Here is a 17,971-nt window from a genome sequence, read left to right as displayed (position 1 = left end):
AAATGGCGGAAATTTTCACTTCTGAGATGATATGCCTGAGTATTTAACTCTGCCAAAAAAGGTAAGGGTACAGCCCCTGTCTAGATGAGGTGGATGAATGGATCTGGAGGGTGAGCCTTAAAGCATTACTAGGCTGCTTTGGCCTGAAAAGTACCCAGGCAAATGCACGCTGCGCAACGGCAGGGGCTGGATAAAAGGGAAAGGTGTGTGTCGCAAGGGTGTCAGCCACCCTTTTATGGACTTTTTGGAGTCTACCAAGGATGCCAAACTGAAATGCCAATACCAAAACAAAAATGCTTTGCTGCAGTACAGCAGACCTCAGTGTCAACGCCACAGCACTGAATGTAGCCCTGCCTTAAAAGACTAATGTTTTCTGCTCGCTGTACATCCATTCAAGTATAAATTTTAAATTAACAATAATAACCATCCTGCTTCCTTCCCCCAATCACTGCTCACATGTTTTTATAAACATAGCTTTAAAAAGGGAAATTTTAGAGACAAATACTGCTCTTGCCAAGTCTGGCTAAACTGGGAGCAATGGAAGCTATTCCGGATTCCTGGCTCTGCCAAGTTCTCCCTCACCAAGCCGAGGAAATCCCCAGCAGAGGGAGCTTGCCTGGGTGCTAGGGGAGAGGAACCAGATTTCTGAACTATAAAGGATTCTGGCTGCAGGAGACATCTCACAAACATCAGCCAAGGGTCATTTCTTCCCTCTGTGAGGTGTAAACAGCCTCCTAACTTTCACCAGGGACCACAGTGGCTTTTAGCGCAAGATAAATCTGACAACTTGAAAGCAGCAAAAAGCTCCACTCTCTGAATCCTTTGACCTGGTTCTTACTCTGTAATGTCCCAAAGCAAAATTCATTATTTCTTTGCCACTAATAAGCATTTACACTTCAAAGGTAGCTTGGAGGCCCTTCTGCCTGGTCAGAAGCTATGTATTTTGAGAACAGCTGAACCAGACTGACTCCCCACACTTGCCCTTTGTTTTAATTTTTGTTTCTTGTATATGGAACCCACAGACTTGTAGTCTAACAAAAATAGAAATACCACCTTCTCTTTTTGTCAGACAGGTGGGCTTCTGAGATGAATGCAATAAAATGTGCAGGAGAACGTTAACATGTTAATGTTCAGTGTCTGCTGATGAGTGTAGTAGGTGTTCCCATGAGAAGCTGACCACAGAAAACACGAGCACTCGTTTGGTTAAAAGGCTAACACTAAAACCAGAGGCTAAGCTAAAGAAAAAAGTCAAAGGCAAGAGGGTGGAGCACTTGCTCTTGTTAAAGGCCAAAGGAGTCTTACAGACTCGTTTGGTAGGTCATAGTTACATGTGCATCACTGTACGATGTGGCGGGGTGGGGAAAAAAAAAAACCAAACCGATGTGGTCACAGTCTGGTGCCTCAGGTCAAAGGGTCTCTAACAGACATTTGGGAGCTTACAATTAAAAGCAGGCCAGGCTCTGTAAATCTTCAGTGCTTGCAATTAGGGAATATATAAGGTCATGTTTTCAATTTGCAATTTTTTCCTTGCAGTCTGGCATTGCTGATGATATTTAAGTAATGGCTCTTTGAATAATTTACTTATCATGCTCAGATTTGGCTCAAGACTTCTTTTGTATTTGTATACATTCAGAGTAGCCCATGTCTAGAGTTTGTTAATTACAGCTTTTGAATCTGTCCACCTCAGCCTTGCAGAGATCCTTATATTTAAAATAACAGTAGGAACATAATAAACAACAAGAGGAAAATAATCAAACACAACCGCCTTTAAGCTGATCCACATCATGTCATACTGGCTACCCCATCAAAATAAAAAACGCTTAGAAAAGAGTGATACTTTTATGGCAGTGAAAACCAAATGAGTTCAACTTCTTATTGGAAAGATCAATCGAGTTGCATCATGTTGCTGCCTTAATCCCATTAGGGCTTAAGGAACATTAGTTTATTCACAGCCTTCTTTCATCTAATGCTATACAAAGCCTTATCTTAAATAATAATTCAGAGTCGCTTTAATATGGTAGATCCCAGTTCCACGTTTCTCACTCACATTGAAAAATGGTGAACTTTAAGAACTGACAGGTTAACATTCATATTTCTAGCACATTAAAAATAACTTTTTTTCTACTTGTCATGTAATTAATAATGTATTAATAATCTCAGTTGCTGTCTTTACTAAGAGAGATGTGTTTTTAGCTTACCTGCATGCTAAAGCTATGGGAAATGGTATTTAGTTCTGTTCAGCCATGTTCCTAGCAATGCTGCTTGTGGTTCACCCTTTTCACAGGAGCCTTGTATTTTAGCTTTTCCATATTGTTATCAACATGGATTTTTTCTCAGTCCCCAGAAGACTTGGTTTTAAGCCACTTGTTTCTAGTTTGTTTCAAACCTTTGCCCACAGTATCATTCTGTGCCATACAGAGCAGCTATTCACCAGACGGCAGATGCATAAAATGTTCTTCATTTGGCTCCTTTCCTCAAAGTTACTGATTTCTACGCCAAACTAATTTCTAATTTTTGGACTTCATAGCTGCTGATTGTGCTGTTTCCTCGGGGCAGTTGTTACTGGAAACAGTCCCAGACATCAGTGACTACCGTCACAAAACTTTTGAAAAAGTCTCTATATATTCTCTTTCTCATGTATTTTTCCTGGAACCTCCAAGGCTGAGCAACAAACCTGAGTCGCAGTAGGCAGCTGTGGAACCCTGAATGCACTGCAGAGCTGAAGTGTCACTTTCATAATATACGAAAGCTACATTTCAACTGTTGCTGTTACATCCCAAATAACATTCTTTTAGGATTTTTTTCCCAGACATTATACATATATGATGATGATGCAGGTATATTCCATGGGAATTAATTTTGCTTGTCGATCCTATTACGCCTCTTGGCATATTTTTTTTCAGAAGATGAAAACATGCATAAAACTACATCACGTGGAGTGGCAAAGTTACTCCATAGCTGAGGTGTCTTACAGCTGACAGTTTGAGGGCTATCTCTAGTTTTATGAGTTATAGAACTGAAATGCGTGAAGAAAGGACTACTTAGTGTAAAATGATACACACTATTGAGTCTAGATGACAAGCTTCATAGTGCAGGAAAATATACCGGTAGTGTTATGCTGCATTTGTATATACCGATTATAATATTGCCTTCAATTACATCCTTAGGTGCTATCTTATTCTATAGCACTCTGTTTATTCTGACCTCTCCAGAATTATGTAAGAAAAAAGATTTAAGGTTTCTCAGACTACTGTAAATCCTATATTTTTCACTTTTTTACTTTACAGTAAGCAAAATTTTATTATACTTTTGTATCAATAATGGTAGATGCAGCAGAAGCATCTTCAGTAGTTTACAAAAGTACATTGAAGCAACATGTTAAGACTGTTATCTGTTTTCTAGACTTTGTCTTCTCCCTCATTCTTCTTTAGGCCTATCAAAAACCTCTTTTTCTACCTACCTTACACCCTACAGCAGATGTTTTGCTGTTCCTTTTCCAGAGAAAAGAGAATATAAAAGCAACTGATCCTCAGGAGCACAATCTGATCCCTTTAAGGGCTTACTTTAAGCCTCCCATCTGAGGATTTTGTGGGAAAGCACCTGAGTGGAGTGAATACTGATTTGCAGGGAGCTGCTTTCTCTGGAGAAGTGGTGGTTACAGTAAGATGCTGGGGAGCTGGTCATCCCTCCCACTGTTCCAGCCACAGGAGCAACACGGAAGCACAAAATAAAAGCCAGAATATCATATTTGACAATATTTACATAACGAAAAGCACACACAGAAGCCCTAGAGGTGATTTACATACAAACCTCTGCTGAGTAAATCATTAAGTAATCCCTGAAATAACGATCGAGGTACAGGTTGTCAAAACAAGCATTGTTCATTTTCCTTTCTGCATTTCAATTCATTTTACAGGAGATACTCTTCCTGTATTAAATATATTTTAGAGTATGTCAGATATCTTATTTTTTTATCTGCTGTAACATCTATCTGGCAACTCTACCATACATTAGCATAGAGTTGGATTCTCTAATCTATAATCAGCCCTTCCCATTCCTAACTGCTACAGTAAAATCAAGTTTGTTTAGTTTATGTGCTGGCTATTCTGCTTTAGGGCCTAGCTTCCTCAGTGCTAATGGGGTGGTTACATCTGTCCAGTCTTCTTACTGCCAGCCCTGTGAGATTAACTATATCCAGTCATTTTAGACACAGATGAGGATAGAGAGTATACCACTTTATATTGTTTCTTATCAACAGAGGAAGAATGCTCTTAGGTGACGGTTAAAGAAATGTTTTGCACGTTCCCTGGCATGACATACAAGTTAAAAGACACATTGATTGAGACATTGCATCTGCTGGTGAAACTCCTGAGAGTCTTCTGAAATCCATGCCTGTTTAGGAAAGTATAGGTCCAAATGTGGCTTTTTTTTTTAAAATTATTTTTCTTTTTCCCAAAGGTCAATGAGCATACGATCAGTATTCCTGAATGGAGGTGCTGTCATCATTCAGAGCATTGGAAGGGTCTCCTGCAAAGGAAATAGGGTAACGTTTTAGATAATAAAAGCCATTAAATATAGAGAGGCCTTAGCCATCGGTTTTCATTTTGCATACCAACTTCTTTGGTGCAAGTGTTCAGGTCAGGGTCAGCTGACATACAGGGATTTTCATATCTAGATTTGAATGTGCAAAAAAAGAAAAAAAAAAAAAAAAGAGAGAAATAAGAGGCCTTCCCTGAACCACTTAAGCTATAGTAGAATTTTTTTCAAAGTTAGGAAAAGGCTGTGATTACAATATAAGAGTTTATTGCTCACTTTTTACTTTGTACACACCAGCCACAGATACGTGTTGAATTTCTTGTGAAACTAGCGGACTGCAACATATTTGTTATTGTTGTTAGCCATTTTATTACGTTAAAGGGAAAAGGGAAGTAAACCTGAACTGAGTGGACTTGTCAGCACTGCCAGTGTATTTCTGTGTGGATTCTGTGTGAAAACGGACAAGGAAATTCTGAGAATAAAGAAGTCTGACAAGCCCAGGAAACATTTTACCTCATTGCTCTTCCTCTTTTTTTAAAAAAAAATCTGCTTGGTTTCCCTTGTTTTGGTAAAAATAATAAAATGAGCAAATGTATCAAGTTGAATGAAGGAATGACTATAGTCACACTCTTCCTGAGCCCCTCCCCCCCCCTCCGCCCCTTTTCCACTTGTTTGATGCTACATTCTCTTTAGATGAAATACTGAAGTATTATGATGGATACTAAATTTTCCCTTTGAACAAGAGGTAATTCCCCAGCATGTTGGAAGCTTTTGCTTCTTTTGCTTTAATCCTTAAGAGAGCTGACACCCTTATGCAGCATACTAACCACGCTGGCCCTAGGACTATATTTTTGTTCATGCCTTCATTCAGCATCTTCTCAACTATCTAATGTAAAGAGGAGTCCATCTTTCTGCTGCTCTATCTGGAAAAAACTTTAAGCTCTGTATTTCCCCTGCATGTTAGATTTAGTGTCCATTGCTACAAAGGCAGTAAAAGGAGAGACAGCTAGTGTCTTTTTTGGAGATGTGGTTGAACTCGGTCACACTGCCTAATCAACTCAAAAGGTCTGCATAGGTTTCTTCTCTTGTGAGCTGTGAGACTCCAGAAGTTTTCCTCAAAATAGGAGGCAGTATGAGTCAAACGTATTTTTCAAATGTCAGTTCAGCAAGTTGCGTAACCATGAAAACCATACAAATGGGTTTCAATTTTCTGCAGAATAACTCACACACATACACACACAACTATATGATTACATCATGACACAAAATCCTGAAATGTTTAGGTCTGTTCACAACTCTTGTATTTTCTATTGTATAAGACAAAGAAAGCATTTAAAAAAAAAAAAAAAAAAGTAAGCAAATACTGCAAAAGGTGCACTGGAATACAAAATATCCCTTCATTGCTAATAATCCAAAGTACTATGGCTACTTAACATAGGTAGCAAATTTTGTTATTGATTTTTGAGATAGTCTACTGGAACTGATCTTTTAGAGTAGAGGAGGAGATGAGACTTTCAATTTAAGGGAATTAAGAGAAACTTTTAAGAAAAGAAATCCAGAATCAAAAGATATTGTGAATGTATCTCAATAGTAGTAGCTAAACTCCAAAATAAATGGCTAATGATGTGGCATATGATAAAAATGCAAATACTGATCCTTCTGATTAAGGAAGGTTTTAGAAGTATATTTATACATGTAAGATCTTTCTATCTTTTAAATAAAAGACTAGTTCCTTTTTCACAGGAGATTTGTCAATACACTCAGAAGTTATCTTGGGTTTAAAAAAAAGATTAACAGACCTACTGATACTTAGTATTTTTATATACTACATACCAGCTATAGACATAGCCTTCAGCATTAGAGTAAAAATATCTATGAGCTGTCTTCCTTCCTCCATGTCCCTCCCAGAAAAACATTATTACTCAGAAATTTTAACAAGTGAGAAGAGGATAAGGAACTGTTTGAACATTTTAATTTTCAAGTAATTGATAACTTTTTTAATTAAAATATTTCTGAAATTTCACCTGAGCATTTAGTATGTACAGAGTGCAGTTGATACTGTGCTGTGCTGTGGTGTCTTGCAAAAGGAAAAAAAATGCATCTGTGTTTTGTAAATACATTTTTAGTGCCTGGAATATTCTCTTGCACAAATAGTTTTGTGTCATGCCATGTGTTGACACCTTTCAAATCTTGCTTGAAGTAGTTTATAGCTTTGTCCAAATTGGGTTATTCACACGTGATTTATATGATGACCCATTACTCTCTGTATATACAGGACTGTGTAACAATTTTTAGGTTTAGCACCGCCGTATAAAGCATCAAGCTTATTATGCCCAAAAGAATTAAATTATGCTGAGGCAATCTGGTTAGTTGTGTCCAAAGGAAGACACAACCATAATAAGCTAAAAGCTTGAAGTGAACAATGCTAACAGTAATACATTGTAATCAAAGAAAAATATTTGCTTAATTATTTTCATTAAATCTATTTTCCCTCTTATTTAGTCCATTTGCTGTTCTTGTAAAAATCTTATTTGACTTCCAGATGATCCAAAGCATGAAGGTTGATTGAGCTTTCCAACTTTATTTCACTGTTTATATACACAATGCACAATCTTGTGTTCACAACCTGTATCAGAAATTCTGGTTTTGTTGGATTTCTTTCAAAATGTTAAATTATAGGCATCTTAATTTAAATTTTCTTGAAACATCCAGGTCTGGGTATGAACTGTGATACAAAAATTAAATAGCACCTACTCATTTCAGTCTGGCAATCTTAAACCAGTCATGAATGGAAGCTGGTTGATATTTCATTAGTGGTTTTTTTAGTTGAAGCAAATGGACACCCAGGTGCCTCATGATGGCCTGCTAAACACCAAAGAAGAAAGAAGGCTCCTGAGGCAGTGATGCAATATGCCAAGCAAATCAACAGATTCCTGCAGAAGCAAGTTGTTCAAAATGAGCACCTTGCCTTCACACGGCAGTAGTGCAGTGATGTCTCATGGGCAGCCTTCACAGCATAGCAAAATACAATTTGATAAGCATTTTCATCTCAGCACAGTTTCGCATATTTATTCCTGCATAAGTCTTAATTCCTCTTAAGAGGAATGATCCTATCAACATAAAGGGGTCATAAGGATTGCTGCATGATCAGATTAACATCTCTTCTACTTCCCTGCCTCCAAGCTTTAGATCAGTTCTGCCTGATTTTGGAAACAGTTTGTGTGCTGTTTCCAGGCTACTCTTCCCATTTTATTGTCATGATACAATATATATTTATTACTGTTTATTGCTTTATTTGTTTATATTAATATTTATTGGCCCATTCCTACCATATGACCTGCCTCTGAGAATGACATATCAGCACTGTATTTTAGGATTTTTCTATCCTTCATTTTTGTAACTTTCTTTGTAACTAGCTAGTTGTGCCATACATATAACATGGATTTACACTGATAATAATAGTAATAATAATCTCTTTCCTTCTTCACAAACTGAGGTGAATGCGCACTTTTTAATAACAGGGCTGTTCACAGTATGCATGCTGAAATCTCAGAGCAATTGGAGTTTACCTTAAGACTAAAGCTATATGGGTTTATGAATCTTAGCCCACTTCTATAGAAGTTTTTAAATGCTTTGTATGGTGGTTGATAGGGTAGGTGTGGATTTCATGTTGTGGTTGCCCTCCGAAGTTGCTTACGACAGCCCATAAATCCCATGCTTTCTCACTGCTTCTGTTCAGCTTGAAACACCTAATTCCTGGAGATCCTGTGGGGAGAACTGAGAGGGGAGGTTGGCTTTGTTTCCTTCCAAGGTGAAAATACGGAATGAAAGCAAATAGGCATGACTTAGGGTTTTGCTTAGTCAGGATTTGTGCAGTATGCCTATGGTTCAAGAAGTATTTATTAGTTCTTTAAATTAGTGTTATTATTATTATCCATATGCTTGCTTGCAGCATAACCACTTAATAGCAACAGTTCCTTAGAAATAACATTTCCCTGGGAACTCCTCTCCTGATTTGCATAACAATAGCTCTTCAGGAGCAGTTTGGCAACTGGATATCAATATATTGCTACTGGGTTTTGGTTTTTTTATTACCTATGTTGTGTATTAATTGTGTTATTTGTATTTGTAATATGGTATGTTAAGGAATGTTAGGTATTCCACATTTGTTAGATTTCAGGCAGGTTGTTTGGTTTAATTCTGACTTTTCAAAACTCAACAGGATAATTCAAATTTATTTATTAATTATTATGCAGAATGTAAGCTGATGCCTATTTATTTCAGCCTGATAGCTTCAAATGAAATAGATAACACATAGAAAGTGTGCCTGAGAGTCCATTCAAAATCTGAGCCTGAATAGTGTTGGATTCATTGTGCATAGTACTTTATAAACCCATAGCAAAAAGAAAATTTGTATACATTTTGAGTAGAGCTGGATCCAAGTAGTTTATTTATTGTGTATGTGAGATTCACTTATTTCAGCAAATCCGCTGAGCGCTAATCCTGACTTTATTTCAACTGACACTGGAGGGAAAAAAAAAGTTTGCAGTGCTTTTTAAAGTGTTTACTCCAAAGGCTGGAAAACTTAACTGATGCCTTAATGAAGAAATTGTCTTTTGGAAAAGATACTTGGAGATAAGGAAGTGCTCATTTTTCTAACAAGTATGAATTATTGCTGTTTCAGTTCAATCTAAGTCAATGATTTTTCTGATTATCGCTCACTTTCTTTTTCCCCCTCTAGAAAAAAATAATCAGTCTGCATTATAATAGGTCTCAACTTGCACACTACACCTGTAATTTTCCATTGTGTGAGAGTCACAGTAAGTAAAACTGCATGTAAGCATTGACATAAGAACTATTAAAAAATAAAAGCATTTAATTACACCTAATACCACTTTCCATATATTTAAGTTAGACACCTTAAGCATTCATTCTTGAAGAATACGGTTTAATTTCATTAAGAAAGCAATTAAAGAGGATATGTCTACTCTTGGATGTTTTGCTTGTTTTGCTCTTGTTGCTTTTTTCCCTATGCCTTCAAAATAACCAAAGTTGTGTGTGATTTCATGAATCTGTCTTTGTGCAGTGTACAGCTTCAGAAGAAACAAAACACATTTTGATGCAAGGCGGTGGAGATACTTTCAATTACTAATATGTTTAGCTTTGTATTTCTGCCTGCCTCTTGAACAGCTAGGAGTTCAATAAAAGAAAGCAACAAAGGAAGAATTAAAAAAGTGAGTAAGAAAGGTAAAATAATATTACTGGTACAATCTCCCCATACCTATTCAAGGTTATAGAGAAATATGCTTGCACATTGGGTATATTGGGATAAGAATGCTTGGGAGGAATACAGCATTAAACAGTGATCCTTGGATCAGGGGAAGCCCAAAATCTCAAGAATCAAACAGGAGGAAGTTTGAAAAGAAAGAAGAAGCTGTCAAAAATGTGCCGTTGATATCTCTTCAAAACAACAAGGTGGGTTTTTGTTTGTTTTCTTTTCAGTGATGAGATTAACTTACAAAGAGGATTTATTGATTTATTACTTTTCCTAAAGGCTTTTTACCTCACAAAAAGTAATACAACTTAGTCTGTTTCTAAAGACCTCTGTCAGCACAAACATGCTGTGACAAGTTCCCCCAAGAAAAGTCCTGTAGGGTCCAAATCCCAGCTGAAATTCCTGAGTGAGCCATGCTGAATGTTTGAGACTGTTACCTGATTGCTGGTTGGAGTGACTGGATTGCAGAATACTGATTTGAAAGGTACAAAAGCCTGAGGATCTGTACATCTGGCAGTACAGGTGGCTGCTCATCAAACCAAAGAGCACTACTATGTTTTTTTTCTGAATCCTATCACTCCTTAGAAAAGTGTGATGAACTTTCATCATTGATTAGCTTCTGTTAACTCTATATTCAGTAGTCTCTCTTCCTGAATCGCATTTAGGCTACCGAGCTGCCATAGTTTGTTACTGATCCTGCAGTTAGCTATCCCAGTGCACAGCACACACTGACTTTCCTTCCTATTGGTATTTCTTCTTCCAGTGTAAACTGGAGTATAGGAAATAAGGGAAAAGGAAGAGAAAAGATTAGATTCAATTGCAGCTCACCTCATCCTGCCGTAGGATGCAGCCAGCATCCACCTCAACCCAGGCTCAGGGATCAACAGCACCTGCAGTTTGGATGAACCATTAATTTCAACAGAAGCCCTTGCAAAACAGCATGCTGCTCAGAGTTGATGAGGAGAGCTACTTCTTCTGTTAAATTGGAGTGATTTCTGGGATTAAGATAGGCTGGATATTAGATAAGCCACACGGAAGCCATAGTTTTCTAGAAATCAATATGTTTTTACTTCCTATATCACCATTGCAATGGTTTCAGTTACAAGAGAAGACAGGAATAGTGTCACCAGCTTGCTGTCCTGATTATTTCTTGAACAACAAGCTTGAAAAGGACTGATTTGTTTCCATCTGTGTGGCTCTCTGCATCTGTTAAGCTAAATAGATTGAAGGGATTGGAAATATTACCAGACTAAACACTGTGATTTCTGTGCTTTTTATAGATGGAAATGACCCAGCTACTAAAAAATGATGTTTTATTTCATAAAGAAGACATAGGTGAGTCAGAATATGGAGTACTGTTCAAAGATTATTCATAAAATCACAGAATGGTTTAGGTTAGGAGGGACCTTAAAGACCATCTAGCTCCACTCCCCTGCCATGGGCAGGGACACCTTCCACTAGACCAGGTTGCTCAAAGCCCCATCCAGCCTGGCCTTGGACACTTCCAGGGATGGGGCAACCACAACTCCTCTGGAAAACCTCTTCCAGGGTCTCACCACTCTCATAATGAAGAATTTCTTCCTTATATCTAAGCTAGGTTTACCTTCTTTCAGTTTAAAGCTGTTTCCCCTTGTCCTATCACTACAAGTCACTGTAAAAAGTTCCTTTCGTGCTTTCTTGTAGGCCCCCTTTCCTTTAGGTACTGGAAGGCTCCAGAATGTGTCCCCAGAGCCTTCTTTTCTCCAGGCTGAACATCCCCAAATCTGCCAGCCTGTCTCCACAGGAGAGATGCTCCATCCCTCTGATCATCTTCATGGTCCTCCTCTGTTATTCTGTAAGTTATGTCATTCTTATAAATTACTTCTGAAAACATGTAATAGCTCTGCTGTTTGGATGCATGCAAATATAGTATCAGTGTGATAGAGGATCAATTAAATGAGCACAGTATTATCGGACATTACCAATATTGACTGTTCTTACATCATGTGAATTCCAAGGAACTCCATTAAATGCCTAGCATTAACAAAAGGAATTCAACAGCAAGAAGGATACCATATTCTGTCCTTTCCCTCACCCATGACATGCCGTGGCTTAAACCAGAACAATTTGTTTATTTGTAGAAAATTCTGCTTTAAGTCTGCATATAGCTTGATGTTAGAAATTAGTGGTTTTCTGACTGTATATTAGGCAGATATAAATATTTGTAGGATAGTTTGATGCATCTATATACATATCTGTCTCATGCAGCTTGCACTGCTTAGGGACTGCAGTTGTAATAGAATTGGAGAGGATCATGGTAGGTTGTTCTAGGCATCACAAGCCTAAGCATAGATAGCATCATCACCAAGCTTCATGTCATTAATCATGTTATGATAGCAACTATTCAGCTGCTTATGTGTAGACTGTACATAGATGCTGAAGAAACAAACTCAGCAAAGTCAGAGCATGGATAACCATAGCAGAAATATTATGGCACAAACATACCTGAAATGTTTGTACTTAATGTTTTTTTTCATCTAATAAAAGCAGTTCAGGTGACCCACACCCATGATTTTAAGGTAAGTATATTTCCAGCCATCAGGAATGCTAACATTTTAGGCCAAAAATCCTAAACTGGCAGTTTTCTTTGTTCTGCTCTGCCTACGACAGGAAAACTTGAGATGAAGGGCAAAAAAACCACTGAACTGTGTTTCTTCCATCTGTGTAGCTACAAAGGGAAGGAAAACAAGGGGAAAACGCACAAGGTAACTACCAGGTTCTGCCCTGATCAAGATAACTGCCTCATTGTGTCCATTACAAATGTTGTTGTGACTTTAGTTCAAGCTTTGGCCTTAAACAATAAAGACCATGAAATACCTATTTGCTACATATTGAGAATGTTATGGGAATGACCTAAGTATTTTATACAAGGGTGGCAATACATCTTGAACAAACATTATCTAGCCATAACATTCTGGAACATGGACTGCTGAAACAATTGTGCCCGGGGAGAGGTTCCTACAGGAAGACTAATATCCCAAAGTAAATCTTTTTTTCAGGTCTCCTTTTAGAAAGGCTTTCTTTTTTCAGTTTACTGCAGAAGGACTGTGTGGTGGGGGAGGTGGAGGTTTCCCCGTGTATGCCCTTCCCTGAGGGCTTCACTGAAGAAGAATTATTGTAAATTGACCAAATTTACATAGTGGAGCTAAAAGGCCAGCAGGAGACTCTATGGGAACAAGCTGAATGTTACTCCCATATCTTTCCCTTCCTTTGTCCATTTTTTTGGACTGGCTGATCCTAGGACATGGACATAAAAGGCAACTTCTACCTATGAAATTAAGTAGAGCCTAGATGTTGGCAATGACCCATATATAGCAGCTCAGACATACACACACTCTTAAATTTGAAGAATTCCTTGTATGGCTCTCTGCCACTGTAACTACTTCCATGGAAAACTCTAAGAAATGTATTTTTAATGTAACAATATATTAATCGCTAGATTTGACAGTGACTTTCCTAAATGAACTATTAGGAAATAATAGCTTCCATGGCTCTGTGAGCTACTAGTGGAACGCTGTCATTTTCTCTTTTGTCTTTTCAGGGTTTTTTTATGTCTTCTTTTTGGTTACAAGTTTCTCCTCAGCCATTGCCAGTTTTCTTTTCAATAAACACCTATTTTAACTATTGACTTATTGCTATTTCCAGATTTCCTTATCTTTGTGCTTATTCTCTTTCCTTTTCATCATTTTTATCTTCCTGTTCAATTCTGGTTGCATTTCTAGGAATGCACTGCATGAATCCCACTTTTAGAGAGTAAGACTTTAAAAGGTCTGTGACTGACAAAATGCTACAAGAATTTTTTGTTATTAAACATCTCAAGATTGTATAGAGATGCTTAATTAATTTTAGCAGATAACAAATGCATGATTGCACCAAAAACAACATGGTGTTTTCTTATTACTTGGCATGAACAAGACTATTTGCCATATTTTCTGATCTGATGAAATTAGGGAACTGGATGAAACAAACTCATTGCACATTATTACAACTATTTATAATTTTAGTAGGGATAGTAGGAATGTTTGATAGTAAACAGAAAAAATAAAATGTAACAGAGTTGTTGCATTTCATTCAATAACATAACTTCAATAACTGAAGTAACCTTCAGCTGCAACTCCTGATTCTTTGAGGGTGGAGGTAGTAACAAGATCATAAATTAGTTCTTTCATCTTTGGAAACATGCTTAAAACAAATCACACCAGTCTTGATGAATTATACACACCACAGGCCATGGTAAGCCAAGCCTGAAGGTCAGCTGAAAGGTTCAGATAGAATAACTCACAGTTATTTGTTTCTTTCTTAACATAGATGAGACCATCTCACCCAATTTCTGTGCTTATTTTTTGGTTTCTTTCCAAATGCCACTCTACATCAAAATATTGTTATGTGTTCCTTGAAAGGATTTTCAACTACTTTTGAAGGACAATCTATCATGCTACTCAATACTAGAGAAACCTCATCTTTAATTTTGTAATCTGAAAGAGCCCAGATCCAAACTTTTCAAGTGTTGAATCAGGGAATTCTTATAAGAGAAAACCTGGATGAAAAAATCATGCTTGCTGGAGTCTTTCTGCCTCTAGGACATGTCTTTTAGTAAGCCCTCCTTATGAAAGAAACTGCAAACTGTCTCTCAATATATGCCTTCAGAAATAAACCAGCAATATTTTATACCTCTGAAATGAGCAACTTTTAATCTCAGGCAGATAGACCAGATAGCAGTTCCATTGACTATTTAGGAGAAATGATAAACTTCTAAATCTTCATGGTATCTTGGTGATGCAATCTATTGTAGCTATAGAGATGCAGTAAGAATATTTATCTGAAAACACTGAAGAAACAGTTCTGAACACTATTGTGCTGAGATCATTGGAATTGCTAAGAGCACTAACAGTCATAAAAACTGGCACCGTGCAGGTTTGAAGCTGTTTTTATCTACTGTTTTCTAGAAGATTAAAGACATGCACTGAAAATAAGCACTTCTTTTTGAAAGATCTTTTATTACAAAGAATGTCCATGATAGCTTTTTTCCACTCCAATATTTTATTTATCAGGGATTTTACAATGTTACATATGTAATATAGAATACAAATTATAAATAAGGCAACTTCTCTTAGAAGAAACATAAGAACAGCTTTTTTCTTTGGATAGATAGATTTCTAATCGAGTATCTTCAATGATACTAGTGTAAACAGAAAAATAAAGAACATTCTGAACTGCAAAAGGACACTCTAGACATTGGCGTGTTTTTTTGTATGTCGATAATATACAAACATTTCAGAGACAGCTTCTGCATAGCTGAGATTGTTAAACCCTTACTTTTCAGACAGCACCTGAGGCTCTACATTGAAGCTGACGCTACATAGCTAGTTGTGAAAATTAACAGGTAAGTACCATAATTGAGGAGCTAAACATTTGTCTTGCATGCAGGGCACATTGATTAGAAGGTTTTCAGAAGACTCATTACCAGCAAGTGTTAATATTTACTCTGTGGGCCAGACTGAATTTGGAGAACTGGAGATAATGGGACTATAAAGATGATATGTAGCTAGCAACAGTTGTGGCTTGCTTAGAGATACATGTAAACACAGTCCGCTTAGGACACTTAACAGGATAAATGTGGAAAAAAAGAAAGGATAAGGCAAACAATATGTCAAATGTTTTGTGGGCAGTTTTCAGTACATGCATGTTCTCCTATACTGCTCAGAAGAAATAACATGCCATGACTATTATTTGTAGAATAAAAGTGTTCTAGTGTTTCCCGTAGCAAAGATACCTACTCCTGTTACCATTTCTCAAGTGTTGTTGTTTGCTCTATGTAATGTGGTATCTCTCCGGATTCATGCTGGCTTTAATGCTCCAGAGACAGTTGTTTCCCTGCTTTCCTGCCCTAACAGACTTACTGTCCTCTCTCCTCTCTACATACACTTCCTCAGGTGCCTCAGTCACAGCTGAAATCAAAGAAAACTTACTGTTAGAATGACGGAAAGTTGTAGTCACTCTGGATGGGAAAAGATGTTACAGGTCTAAATTACAAAACCTAAAAAAATTACAATTGCTCATTGAGAAACAGTCTGTAGCAGTAAGCCCTGGGCAGGTTACCCGGGCAGGCTGTAGCCTCCTTGTGACAGAAGGCTGTAAATGATGGGTAAGGACAATTAGTCATCAGGTATGATGCAGGTACAGCTCACTATACTTGTAAGAACTATGGACTCAGTAAACGACTGCGTTTTGTGTCATGTCAATGAAAATAGTTTGAATGGAACTAACACATAGCACATTTTTGTTCTCAAGCAGACTATTTCCTGAGTAAGCATTAAAATAATGAGTTTGGGCTTTCTTGTTTGTTTGTTCTTGTTTATTATTAATTACACATTATGTTCATGGAAATCCCTGTGTAATTATACAGGTTTTGTATCGGTTTTAGCCTTGGCCTTTGGCATTCAGACATCTGTGTATATATTTGCTGTCTTTTCATATTCTTCTCTGTGTCTACCTCCTAGATTTGATAGAAAGTCCCATCAGAAAGAATGCAATTCCATTAATACAATACCTGTAGCTTGTCTTAGTCATGGGAAGGCTTTATAAGGCTAAATAAAAATTCATGAGAACTAGCAATATTTATTAAAATTAGCTCAGGTTTGTTGGTACAGAAATTAAGCTCTGGCATGGCAACTCCATTGTCACTTCTAATTTAGATCATTTTTTTAATTCATTAGTCTTACTCTGTGTATACCCTTTCCTCTTAATGAGAGCAGAAAGAGAATTTACAGCCTACTGAGTTAGCCATCATAATTGTAAGCTTGTTTCAGGCCCTCTCAAACCACAGGTTTTGTTAATATTATAAGCCAATTTAGCAACAAAGCCCTGATAATAAATATAGTTCAGTAGCGGTTTTAAAGCAGAGGTAAAATGATCAGACCTTTATGTATTTGTTCTGTGTATAACAGCACAGAAGGTTTTGGTGCAGCTGGATCATATGCTGCCCACATTTGCTGATTGTCATGGTGATTTACTGTTATAACCAAAACTTTCCTGCTTCTGCACACTAATAATTGTAGGGGATTTGTAACATTTATGGCCAAAATCATTGGGAATCTACTTTAAGGTTATATCTGTGCCAGTAAATTTAATGAGCGTCATGGAACTTCCATGGATGTTTAAACCCAATCATCGGTAGTTTAAAATGGTTAGAATTATCCTTTACACATTTTTTTTCATGTTCCCACATCGTTCTCAGGGGCTAGCACAGGCCAGTGGCCACTTGCAGTTTGCATGTAGCCACCCTAGTTTGGAAACTAAGAAAATATAATAGTGTGGATCTGATGCATTGTGTGCCAGTGAGCCTCAGTGGCAGGGAAGGATCCTGGGAACAGAAGATGTTTGTATAGTCCCAATAGTCTGACCGTCAGAAACATTGTACAATATGTGCAATATTTTTCTTTAAATGGGTTTGTAGTTGCAGACCTAACTCTTTGTATATTCACGTAACAAACATAAGCTTATTCCTTCAACAAGGAAGGAGGGGAGAAGGAAGGAGTGGCAGTCGGCAGTCTAACTGCTGGTGTCTTGGTTAAGAGGCTCTACCATGTCATCCTCACTTGCCCATCTTACCACTGATTGCTTTATGGCTCTCAGTACCATTGGGAGTGGATTACGTTAGACTAAAATATTGAGTGGCTCTTTACTTTTCAGGACAAAACCATGAAGTTCATTGGGAATGTTAATTTAAAATTATTTTAGCTATATAATAAAATTTACTTTTAATGCTTGTGGGAGAAGAGGGCTGCTGAATGTTTTAGGCAGGCAAGGTTAATGTAAGCTGCTTGCTGTATCTGTATAGCTCTTCAGAACTTTTTTTGTTTAGAATAAAAAAAGACTGTTCTCTTGAACTGAGAAGCAGTTTCTGTATAAACTTGTTCTCTTCTGCTTATTTCTGTATATGAGAGAAAACCAAAGAATAGTATGCAATGTACTGATTTTTTTATATTTCCTCTATAACAATATTGTTTCTTTATTCCTGCTCTTACAGGTGAAACAAGCTTTTCATTTTATGTATCATAGGGTATGAGTATAGTCATGATCCTGCCTCACAGATGATGATTATTAATTTCTCAAATTTTC

General features: G+C 37.2%; 1 long non-coding RNA gene across 4 annotated transcripts in view; it reads left to right on the top strand.

Moving 5' to 3' along the window:
- The window catches only part of LOC129784503 (uncharacterized), a 140,862-nt gene extending 122,891 nt beyond the window's left edge, over positions 1–17,971 (top strand). For 2 of the 4 annotated variants that reach the window (XR_008747322.1, XR_008747324.1), the window contains 2 exons: positions 4,459–11,146; positions 11,495–17,971. This is a non-coding gene — a long non-coding RNA (uncharacterized LOC129784503). The remainder of the gene's footprint in view (positions 1–4,458; positions 11,147–11,494) is intronic. The other 2 variants (XR_008747325.1, XR_008747323.1) reach the window with 2 other exon arrangements.

This window comes from Falco peregrinus, chromosome 5 (genome assembly GCF_023634155.1).
Source record: "Falco peregrinus isolate bFalPer1 chromosome 5, bFalPer1.pri, whole genome shotgun sequence".
NCBI classification, from domain to species: Eukaryota; Metazoa; Chordata; class Aves; order Falconiformes; family Falconidae; genus Falco; species Falco peregrinus.
This window is presented reverse-complemented; position numbering and strand designations above follow the sequence as displayed.